Source organism: Schistocerca nitens, chromosome 3 (genome assembly GCF_023898315.1).
Source record: "Schistocerca nitens isolate TAMUIC-IGC-003100 chromosome 3, iqSchNite1.1, whole genome shotgun sequence".
NCBI lineage: Eukaryota > Metazoa > Arthropoda > Insecta > Orthoptera > Acrididae > Schistocerca > Schistocerca nitens.
In genome coordinates this window covers 454,849,776-454,862,437 of record NC_064616.1, presented here as the reverse complement: position 1 = coordinate 454,862,437, position 12,662 = coordinate 454,849,776, and positions in this window count along the sequence as shown.

Below are 12,662 nucleotides of genomic sequence, written 5' to 3'. Positions count from 1 at the left end.
TTAACTTTCTATATACGGCCTTAAAAATGAAAATTAAATTACATTAATTGATTTTTAAAATTAATACAGTGATGTGTGATGTCAATATTATACCAACCACATGTATGTGGCCCATGATGGACAAATTGCATGATGCTGATCCATTTATGTAATGTTAGTGGTCTTCTAAGTAATTGAGGGTTTAAATAAAGTCGCTTTTACATTCATATAAAATATGAACAGTATTATTTATTGATAGGTTTTAATATCTTTCTTAATAAAGATTTATTACTGACCATTTAATTGAGATAAAGAAATAGTAGTTGTTCACTTTGTCTGAAAAATTTTGATCTTATTTCGATATTTTGCAACATTACTTTGCCTTCTCATGTCTATTTTAAAAAGCCATCAAATATCAACTGTATTTTTTAAAATCTTCTAAATTTAAATTTTCTCCATCAAACTTATGATAAATATGATTTAAATTTATATCAACTTGTGTAAATATTTTGACTGAGCCAAACAAAACAGTCTATTCCAGTAGTCTACCTCTAGTAAAATGAATGAAACAATTAAATATAACAACTGTATTATCTTCTCATTCATTCAATGGTATAATGTTCATCAGTTATTCAATAATTAAACAAAGGATATAAATACTAATTAACTGTAATTGTCATTTTCTGAAAAGTTGTTTGGGCTATTCCAGTTAAAGGTAAACTGGGTAAAAAATATTTCAGACTCCTTGAATAAATTTTGGTGCTATGAACTCCAGACTATACCAACACATAATGTAAAAGATGTTTACAACAAAGATTTTCCAGAAGTTACAAATGAATACACCCTACTTTTACTGAATTAAAGGAATCAGATGAAAGAAATAAGAGGACTTTGTTGGGAAAAACATGGAAAAAATTTGCTCTTCAAGGTAATTATAAAAGGATTTATACATTTATAAAACTGGTTGATGAATAAAGTAATGCAAAACATCCAACAATAGAGATTAAATATAAAAAAGATAGAATAATGTAATTCAGATCTGACTTCAATTATATATAATGACTATAAACCAACATTTAAAATGGGAGATAAAGTGAGAATAAGAAAAGGAAAAGGAATTTTTCAAAAATTTTAAAGTTGTAAATTTGTCCACGTAATATTTTGAAACTGAAAATATTATATTTCCAGATCCAGTTACAAACTGTAAAATTTGTAAGGAAATTTTTATGACTGATAACTTCAAAAAAAGTTATGAAATAGAAATATGATATAATTAATGTTATATGGTTAGGATCTGATGAGTAAGTGAAGACAGAATTATTTTATAAAAATTTTCATATATGTACAAGGGCTGGAACTTAAATAGTTGCAACTAGTTATTCACAAGCAATACAAAAGAGTTACATGTTTGCACCTGTTACTGTCCTTCAAAGTAGGCACCAGCATTGTATTGAACCCACTGCCAGCGATGTGGAAGGTGTAGTCTACCATTAGCAGAGCCCGTTATGTTGATGGTGCGAATGGAGTGGTCTACTCACTGTCGAATCTCCAGAACAGTTCTGAAGCGAATGCCACGAAGTGGTTCCTACATCTTTGGAATCAAATGAAAGTAACAAGAACTTCAGGGGAGTATGGTGGATGCGCACTCACCATGCAAAATGATGGGTGGGATGTGCAGAAAATGTCGCCACTTCTTTCGCAAAGCTGGTTGCAGGTGATGCTCAAAAAACGAACAGTAACACTATGAATTGACGGTCTGCCATCGAGGAACGTAATGGGTTAGGATAACACCATCGCAGTTATACATGAGAATCACCATAACTTTCACCATACAGGGGCTCTGATGCACTTTCGACTTTCGCGGCAGAATGTTTCCTCAAAGTTTGGCTGTACCTTTTTGTAACACCCTGTATGGGTTGACTCCAAACAAAGCAATTTGCACTCTCATTTTTTCTAACAGTTTGGCGCCCTGATTATAATATACCTATACACATAAGTCAACTGACTAATAAATGTGTCAGTTATTTATTTAGTTTAGATGTTGATGAACTCTGGATTGTTTATGAGTATTAAAAAACCAGACTAACATCTTTTTGTTCATTTCATAACAATTATCATAAAGTTTCTTGTTGATTAATCGGGTTTCTGCCGGTTATTCGCATCTTTCCTGCACGATATTTCAACTATGTGATTTGCAGCCTTCTTCAGGTGCAGTCTGAAGAAGACTGCGAGCCATGCAGTTGAAGTATCGTGCAGGAAAGACGCAAATAACCAGCAGAGACCCAATTAATCAACATGGCAACGCCTCACTGGGAAAAACTTAAAGAATTACAATAAAGTTTCTTGTTCAAAATCTCATCTTACTGTTTTATATTTGTCTAGATATATTGAATAACTCTCTTTTACTGCTTCTTTTATTTCTTCTTCATTGAGATCTTCTCATATGATTTCATCAATTATCTCATTGTTCACTTTAGTAGTAAGCTCATCAGTAATGATAACAGGATATATGTTCTTCTAATGTTAGAAGGTTGTCATATAACTTATTTTAATTACTTCCATCATATTTGTTTAGCATTAAGTTATTTTAATCTTCAACAAAACATAAATAATTATTTTATTTATAGCTGTAATTTTCAGCAGCTGCAGTATATATGTATATTTTTTTGCAAGCTGGATTCATAAAAACAATTGCTCTATTCGTCCAATTGCTGATAGAAATGATAGCCCTGGATATTTCTTGTTCAATACATTATTGGTTACATATGGAACATCACCCTCTGTGCATAAATGGAAAGAGACTATTAACTCTCTATAAAAAGGCGTTACTTTTCCTCCTGGCCATCTACTCAGATCTTTTGATACCACAAATCTATACAATAACATTCCTACAGACAAAAGAACCCGTATTATTGAAGAAAATTTCACAAATAGAAGAAACTGAACTCAAATGAAACAAATAATTTCTAAGATTTTTGAGAATCATTCTAAGGTACAACTACTTCAGTTTCATTGATCAGCTAGAGCAACAAGATAAAGGCATTGCTTTGCTGAATTTCTAGCTTACATCTTCATTAACAATTCTGAAATAGTTTCTTGTGATTCATAACCCACTCTAGCCAACAAAACATCCTTCTACAGACGATATGTTGATTATACCATCACTGTATAAAAGAGATGCAAAGGACGTCAAATCACTTAGGAAGTCACTGACCTGCTTGCAAACTAAAGTTAAATTTATATATGAAATAAAAAATCAACTCAATCAACTGCACTTTCTATAGGTGAAACTGTGTTTAGTAGAAGGTAAAAAGACTTTGATATTTACAGGAAAGCCACCACAACAGATGACATCATTCATGCCTCTTCTTGTCACCCATATAAGCACTGATTGACGTTCTTTCATATTATGATCCACTGTATTGTTGCTACTGAACTCACTAAGTTAAAATATATAGCGGTTGAAAGCAGACACAAGCAAACCTTGTATAAAAACTTGATAATAATAAAACATATAATAATATAAATTACTCTCAATTCATGTCATTAAAAAACATACTACCAGCTCTGGATGATGTATCATACAGTATTCCCAGTTTATTTAAAAACTATGACATCAATTAGTCCTTTACTGCCAATAATGTCAGCAAGTTACTCTTTATCCATAATGAGAAATATACAAATAAAAAATTTATCTGATCTGAAGTACATAAAATATAATCTGTATCTGAGTTTGTATACAGAGCAGACAGAGAAGGCATTTACGACTATATTTTGTGAGCACTTGCTTAACAAAGAAGGTGAGAATTCATATAATAACTTTTGGAGAACATCCCAAACAGAGAAACACACACTTATACATATATCCTTGCTTAACATGGAAATTTCACATCTAATTGACAGGTCTTAAATTGATACTTTTAGAAGAATTTGCAATATACAAATATTCCCCCCTAAATTCAAAACATTTATTGAATATTTACTTGCATTAAAAACACATACTATTTTGATTACATATTATATCTTATAACATGTGTTTTTATAGATTAGAACTATAAGTCATGTTTTTTTCAAATGTGTCATATATAACTTCCTTACATACATTGGTTATATTTCTATACATACTTCTGTGTAAGTTGTCGTTACTAGTCCAACAGTTACACATATGTGATATTGCACAGCTGTTTATCTATTCAAAGAATTTTAAAAGAAGATCTACATTTTTGTTCAATTACTTTTAGTTGAAAGTTCGTTAGGTAATATAATAAAATTTACTATCTGGATACTCACCAGGACTATATGTAGGTATCTTCATTTAATTAACTTCTAAGTTGTATCGCAGCTTTACGCAAATTACCTTTTAGAAGTAAAATTGTTGTAAATATGTGGGTTATGTCATTCATCTCGGTTTTAAATATTTTGTAATTATCTTCATTACTTTTTTAACCTTCGATTTTACTTTTTCTAACTCTAAAGAATGTTAATGATTTTTTTGTACTTTTATTCATTTTCAGATATGATTGTAAGTCATTCGTTTTCTTTTTGTAATTTGTATTTATCATATTTCCTAATCGATGGCAAAACATATCTTGTTACCTATTCTCAAATTTTTTACTTCTGTTGTTTTCAGGTGACAGCATTAAATTATAAAAGACAGGTTTGTTTATAAATATACATGATTTTTCATTTCCTTGTAATATGTTCCAACTGGATGTATTTAAGTGTTCTAATATATTTCTGTCTTCATCATCGATATCTTTAAATGCTTTGTGTCCTTTTATACTAATATATCAGCAATGCCTTTGGGATGAACCATGGATTATTTTTTCATCAATAATCATTAACACATGCTTATCATTCTTAGAAAGCTTGTTCTTAAAGTTTATGAATAACTAATTTTTTTAATGAATTTTATCATTAAAAATTTACTTACTTTCAATTAATTTTTCAGCTACATCTTATAATATCTTTAAAGAATGCATAACAGAAGCTATAACATATACTAGTACATAATTTCTTATCATATTAATTTTTTATTAGATATACGAAATTAAAATTAAACGTGTAAAATACATAGTACAGAAGAGATTGTTAATTTTAATTTACAAAAATATGCACAAGATCTTAATAGTACTATATGTAGACAATGTTTTTATTAGTATCATAAAAACTGTGTAATAATAAACGAGTTCTTTGTCTATGTGAAAAATATTTTCCCACATGTTGTTACAAATACCAGGAAAAAGTGTATCAATAGATTAAAATTCGAAAATACTGACAAATGTGATCCCATTGATTATTAATTTAAATTCCTTTTTAATAAACATTTATAACTTACCACTTAATTAAGGTAAAGAAAAATGTGTTGTTCATGTTGCTAGAAATTTCGTATTTTATTACTGTCTCATGTCAAATATGATTTTAATTTGTGTTAACTTCAGTAAATATAACTTAATTTTAATTTTTAAGACCATGTGTGGAAATTTAATAAATAAAAATGAAGTAATTATTCTTGTTAATTTTTAAGTCATTAAACACAAAAATAAACATAAACATCAATGTAATTGGTAACATAAGTATAACATAAACAACATAAACATGAAATTAGATGTTAAACATAAATATAATAATTATTATGTTTTTACATTAATTAAATGGTACAGAAATATAATCCAACAGTCGTTAAGCATCTATTTGTGGATGTGAATATGCAGGTACCAATCTATTAATAAATCTTTTAACTAAAAAATGTGTTACTACAGATGATACAAATACAAAATTTGATTCTATTGATTTATCATACTACAGAAATTGAAATGAATGTTGGCATCATTGGATGGGAGGCCCCTTGTGGGGCAGGTCCAGCCACCTCACTGCAGGACTTATTACATTCGACAGCACATTCTGCGACCTGTACTGTGGCTGTGGATGAAATGATGATGAAGACAACACAACACCTAGTCCCTGAGCTGATAAAAGCTCCAACCCAGCCAGGAATCGACCCCAGGTCCATACGACACCAATCTGTCATGCTGACCACGCAGCTATCGGGGTGGATTATCATACTATGAACATATATTATTTGTTTCAGGAACTTTAAATTCTGATTTGGACTCCAGTATAATAAAATGAATTACAGGTATTACATGCAATAATACTCTAAAAAAATACACAGAAAAACCAAGTGAATTTGTTTGGATGATTGATTTAACCAGTAGATTACCAATAATTCATGGAGAAGAATTAGATGGAAATAAATATCAACAGAAGTTGCTATATGAAAAATGTTAACTAATAAGGTGTATGATTGAATTAATAATCCAGAAAGTATACCTTACTTAATTATGTCACTGAAAATTTACCATATATATCTTGTATAAAAGTATTTTATAGCGCCAACTTTAAGTTGAATACGATATTAAAAATGACAAACCTTAAATTAAAACTATTAGATGATTCTGATATGATGTTAATAGTTGTAAAAGGTACTTGAGGTGGCATATCTTGATGTTGTAAAACGTATGTAACAGCAAGTAATAATTATTTGAAAGATTATGATTCAAATAATAGACTGAATTACTTAACATATTTAGATTCAGATACTTTGTACAGCTGGGTTACGAGTCAATATTTACCATATGGAAATTTTTGTGGAAAAGAAAGTGATGTGATCAAAATTGCTGATAGTTTTTCTACTAGTTATATACTTGAAGTGAATTCTGAATGTCCAAACTATTTACACGATGAACATAAAGATTTACCATTAGCTCCAGGAAAAGTTATTTATTATATTAATGAAGGTGGATTTGATAGTAATTTAATTTATTTAATTTAACTGATATTGGCTCTGAGGTGTGTACACATCGCCCGTCGCTCTCATTATTGATTATTTTATTTTATTATTTTAATTTAGCTTCAATTTAGATGAGATAAGTCGTAACATAGTAGATGTACTGGAAAGTGTATCTAGGAAGAGTTTCAAGATATAACTTATTAGTAAAGTGTTTCATTTACACTGAAAATTTTTCTGTGCAAATCAGGATATCTTGACTATTTAATTTATTATATTTATTTTTTGTTTATTTAATTATTTAATAAGAATAATTTTGTGGAATTTTGTCTTAGTATATTTTGTAGAATTGATTTTTTAGATTATAGTTTATTGGTAATGTAATTGTTTTATGAAATATTATTTTGAATTTTTAAAAGTAGATTTTATTTATTGTACCTGTTGTATCAGGGTTTATCAAAATTTTAGTATTTACTTTGCTTGTCTCGATTTGGGTTGATTTATAAATAATTTATAGTTAATGTATCATAATTATTATTAAATTATTTATAGAAATGAGATGTTAATTGTTTCCCAATATATCTAGTTTCTTAAGAAAATATTTCATTGACAAAAATTATTATGAAATTCATTACAGAATTCTTAAGCAATATTTATCTCTAGGAACGAAGTAAATAAAAATACAGAGACTATTATAGTTTAGACAGGCTGATTGGTGGAACAATTTACATATAATTATATACAGAAATCAGGATTAAAATATTTCTTCAAACTATGAACAACACAGTATTGGGAAAATGATGGGAAATATAAGAAACAGATTCGACATAAGATTAGCTTCAGATGCAAAATGTGTGAGAAACTTATACCGAAACCCAGTTTCAAAAGGTTTTCTGTATTCAATGAAAAAGTTACTGCAATTAACATAAATGAAACTAAATTCATATTAACAAGCCAATTTACATTGGAATCAGCACAATCTATTTCACTGAAGATGTAAATAACATAGTACATGGTAACACTTTTCAGTAAAATGGAGAGAAAAATCATTCTATAATAGCTAAGTTTTATGATAAAGACCAAAAAATTCTTCAAAAGCACATGGTTTTACCAAATAGTCACATTTCAATGAGAAAAAATGAAATCGAGCTGAATGAAAACCTGTAGTCAATTTTTCAATCATGTTGTACAGTCACATAAATATTTTATCTGACTGTAAAAAATATTAAATTGTCATTTTAATTTATCAATAAATAATTTTATATTTATATTAAATGGTACTATTTGGTGTAATTCTTCAGGCTTTCCCAGCGATCTGTTGACATTTTCAAAAAACGGGACTTCTCCCAGATGTTTCCTCCATTCTAGCACGATAATTCGACATCGTACCTCGCTGTCTTGTTCAGGTGCTACCCGATAATGGTTCTTGGGCGTATCGAGTCCAGTATTTATGCTTGTAAGGTGCTGGACGTTCCCTAGTCGGTCTGCGCAGCATCGGATGTTCCCTCCGCTGTACGATCCCGCAACACGCGGTTCCCATGGTCCTCTCTGGTCACTGGTTTTCCGACAGCCGTCCTCGCCCGTCTCGGCCGCTCTCTGGGGTCACGGTCGTCTTCTGTAATGTTTGTTGGTCTGTATCCTGGCTGTTTCCTTGGTCTGCAATTCTGTTTCCTGCTGGGCTCTTCCTAACTGCTCGGTGCCGGATCTAGTGTTTCGTTCGCGATCCGCACCCGCCAGGGGCGGCTCCAATGGTTCCCTCTGATTGTTGGTGGTCCAACCGACATCCACGCTTGATTTGGCCGTTCTGCAGTGTCGTGGTCGTCATCTCAGGAGCATCATGACAAATCTGTAGTGTGTGGTGCTCTGTCTTGTAGCTATTTTCTCTGTCCACCAGGCTGGAAGCCAGGCATTTACAACATATCACGAGAATGTGGGACGTCATACATCGGCCAGACCACCATGGCTGTGTGTAAAGAACACCAAAGGCAAACCAGACTCAGACAAGCAACCAAATCAGCCATAGAAGCTCGGTCACTTGATGACACCAAGATTGTCATGCAGACCCCTAGATATTGGGACAGTATCATAAAAAGAGTCCATCGAGAGCAAGAACACGAACAACCTCCTCAACTGTGACACTGGATACCAGCTCAGTACAGCCTAGGCACGAGCTCTTGAACTTCTGAAAACTCAATATAAAACACGTCGAGATTCCACAAGAAACAGGAGCAGGGGCCGAGATAACAGCCATGAGACAGAGCACCAAATGCTACATATTTGTCCTGACATTCCTGAGTTGGCGACCACGACCCTAGAGGACTACCAAATCGCCTTCGAACGTCGGTTGGAACACCAACCATGAGAGGGAACCATGGGACTGGCGGCTGCGGACCATGAACGATATGCTCGACGCTGCGGGGAGCAGTTACGAAGAACCCAGCTAGAAACAGAAGTGGAAACCAAGGAAACAACTAGAATACAGAGCCGTAGTCACTACAGATGATCGCTACCTCAAATAGCAACCGAGGACCCTACCACGGACCCGATTCTGTGCAGACTACCTAGGCAGCGCCCAGCACCTTAGAACCATGAGTAGTGGACTCGATCGGCCCGAGAACCATTCTCAGGTACCACCTGAAGACGATAGCGAGTAATGCAATCGAAATATCGTGCGAGAACGACGGGAACATCTGGCGGAAGTCCTGTCTTTCAAAATATCAGGTATTATTTGCATTTATGTACTATTTTCAAAAGTTTATCAGTTAACAGTCAAAAGATTTGAAAGAAATAAGAGTAAGCAATTGCATAAAGGTAAAATTTTCTTTTTTTCTTTCTTTATTAATATTGATTTAAAAATTTTCACTAAGTGTTCAGCGGATATTTTATCTCCATAGGTAATTGTGTATACACATGTATCAGCTGATATATTACCAGTAAAAGTAGCACATAATTTAAATGCTGTTTTTTGTGTCAACACAGTCTATTTTTCAAAAAGTCGTATTCATGATGTAGATAGGATAATCTGTTATGAAGTTATTTGGATCAACATTCCCTTCCACTTGTGTAACTTCTTTAGAATCACACAATGAAACATATATCTGATCGCTCTAAATTCCATATTTCTTGCAGAAATAATTAGTTTCTTCCATTCTTAAAGTATGAATCAGTCAGCGGATTCCTTTTAAGATTGTTTCAAAGCACAAAAAATATAAAATGGTGTATATCAAATTACATTGGGCTATAGTATTTGTGATATCTAACTCAAATTTCTTCGTTTCACTTAGTCCTGCAATCACTAGTTTGTAATTCATAAAATGAAATCGTTACTTAGGATTTTTTAATATACCATAAATAAGTTCACATTTAGCAACAGAAATCCGAATTTCTATTTTCTCAACTACTATTTTACTTTCTTTATTCAAATTATCTTTTATTTCGACAAATCATTATAATCAGACAATCTAATAATTGTATCATTTGCACTCCAGCTCCAAGTAGAAGTTCGTGTGAGATCGGATTCCCACATATCTTTTTTTTAATATTTTTTAAAAAATTAAAAAAATTTCCATTGGATATACTACTTCAACTTTTAGTCCTTACTTTACCGTTAGCATGTAGGGAAGCAGCCTACTCACGCTGTAGTAAATTCACATAAGTCTTTCCATTGTGTGCCAGCCAGTCTACTGTAACTACCTCTGACGTCATAAATGTTGCGCAATACTTTAAAGTCAAGCAAATAACCTAAAACTTTTCTAGCATGTCAGAAGTAATACTAAATTAATGTGTGTTGAATATCAGTTCGAAAACTTTAACCATTTTCGAAATTTGGACGTTTTTCTGTAAAAATCATTGGCGCAACAGAAAAGAGCTAGAGACTTCAAAATTTATAATTAAATTCCTCTTTCATAATAATTTAATAAAAACAGTACTTTGGATTTCACAAATTAGGATTTTAGTGGAAATTCATGATTTTCTGGTTTTCGGCTCAAAACTTAAGGAAGCAAGATAGATTAAGTAGGCTAATAAATAAGGCTAGAATGTTTAGATTCAAATAGGTTGGAGATCCGCTATAACTATGAAGATGTGAAAAGTTTCATTTGAATACCTATAAAATTATAGCGATAGCGTATCTCCAAAGGGCCAGCTCATAGCTCGTCTACTGCGTGCAGTGTAATTAAATTAATTCTCTCGCCCAAAATATTTAACTTAGCCACGTCAAAATTTTATTATCAATACTTACCTGCGTGCTGAATGCACATTTAAATTAAGAGCTTCATCGGCCATCAGCAAGAGAAGCTATGATTTATTCGGTAACCTAAAGTGGTGCATTACTAGCCCAGCGGCTAGTCGGGAGAGCCGATTTGATCAGGCGTTCCCTCACCCATCCGCACCGCGGCTTTATATATAAGAACGCTGCGCGAGGAAGGAAGGCCCCAGTTCTCTCCAGACGCTGAATAACACTCCATCTGTGTCGGGAGTCGCATCGCGTCGGTATCATTGCTACAAACAGCCTCGGATGCCGTATTCAGTTACTCGAGATACGCGTAACCAGGAAATCATTTTCAAGTGAAGTGTTAATTCTGGGATGATTTTCATTATCTAGCTTCAGTTTGCGTATTGTCGTATTTTCACGTGCCGTCGCGGGACAGTCATTCTACTAAATATTTAGCGTGGCGTTTGATGAAATATCATCAAATTATGGCGAGCATTCATTTTAACATTTAATTCGGACATTTATAGTTGCATCAGCGCATTAGACTCTGAACTGCTCTGTTAGTTAGGTTGCGTGGATACTTGTGTTTTTCATCTGTGGCTTTGAGAATATACTCAACTATTTTGGAAAATCGTTTTTGATTATAAATCCCGGACAATCTCCTAATTCCTCAGAGCTACAAGCTGCAGCTATAATTGTATTCTCAGTTGAAGTGGGCACTAGGAATTCTAATTACAGGCTTCACGTTTTGTTAAATCACTTTCTGGTTGCTAAAGTGTAATTAGAGAGCCAGTGTTGAGTATGGCGAAAGACAGCATAAATAACATTAAAAATAATAGGAACTGATTTTACATTCTTCAAACTTTTATACAGCAAACATATTTTCAACATAATACGCCGCCCCACATATGGTGCATCGGCCGGGATATCAACTAAGTGAAAGTGATTTTTAACTATTCAGATTCACGAGTGAAATGCGACACGCAACTGAGAAATAGAACAGTGAAAGTGTTACGTGTGTATGTGGATGACGCAATTGGATTAACAACGCATCTGGATTGACGGAGCTGGCACTGAGTCTAGCGGTGCTGCCGGCATCGCGAGAAGCCCGTTTCGCCGCATCGCAGTCGTCCGCCAGAGCAGCCGGAACCGCGCCTGCAATTGCGGGCCATGCAAACACACATCAGCCGTCGGAGTGCCGTTTGCAGTTCAACGTGCCACGTCGCATCAGTAATCCTGGTACGCCGTGCAGACAATGTCGTGCAGAAGGATCTAAGTTAAGTGAAAAGCTGTTAAAAATTTTACTAACCTGGACTAAAAGACTGTCAGCGATGGAACCGCCAAAAGGAACAGAGGTTAAACTTAAATCAGAACCTATGTCTGTTGAGGGAAATGTAAATCCAGACAAAGGTTCAAGTGTAAACATGCATGAAAGTAATAATGTTAAAGTGAAATATGAAGTATTGTCTCCTGACAGTAGTGTGGGAAGTGGCAATGATTCAATAATAGAGACCCCTGTAGTAAAGCAGAAAGCAGAAATTGTTAATTTATTGGATGATAGTTTCTCTGATGAATTAAAAATGAAACAGTCATCAGAGATGGTAAAGTTTAAGAAGGAGAAGTTAGATATCACTAATCAATCAGAAGTTTCATTTAGTTTTGATGATTCTGGTGTTGGAG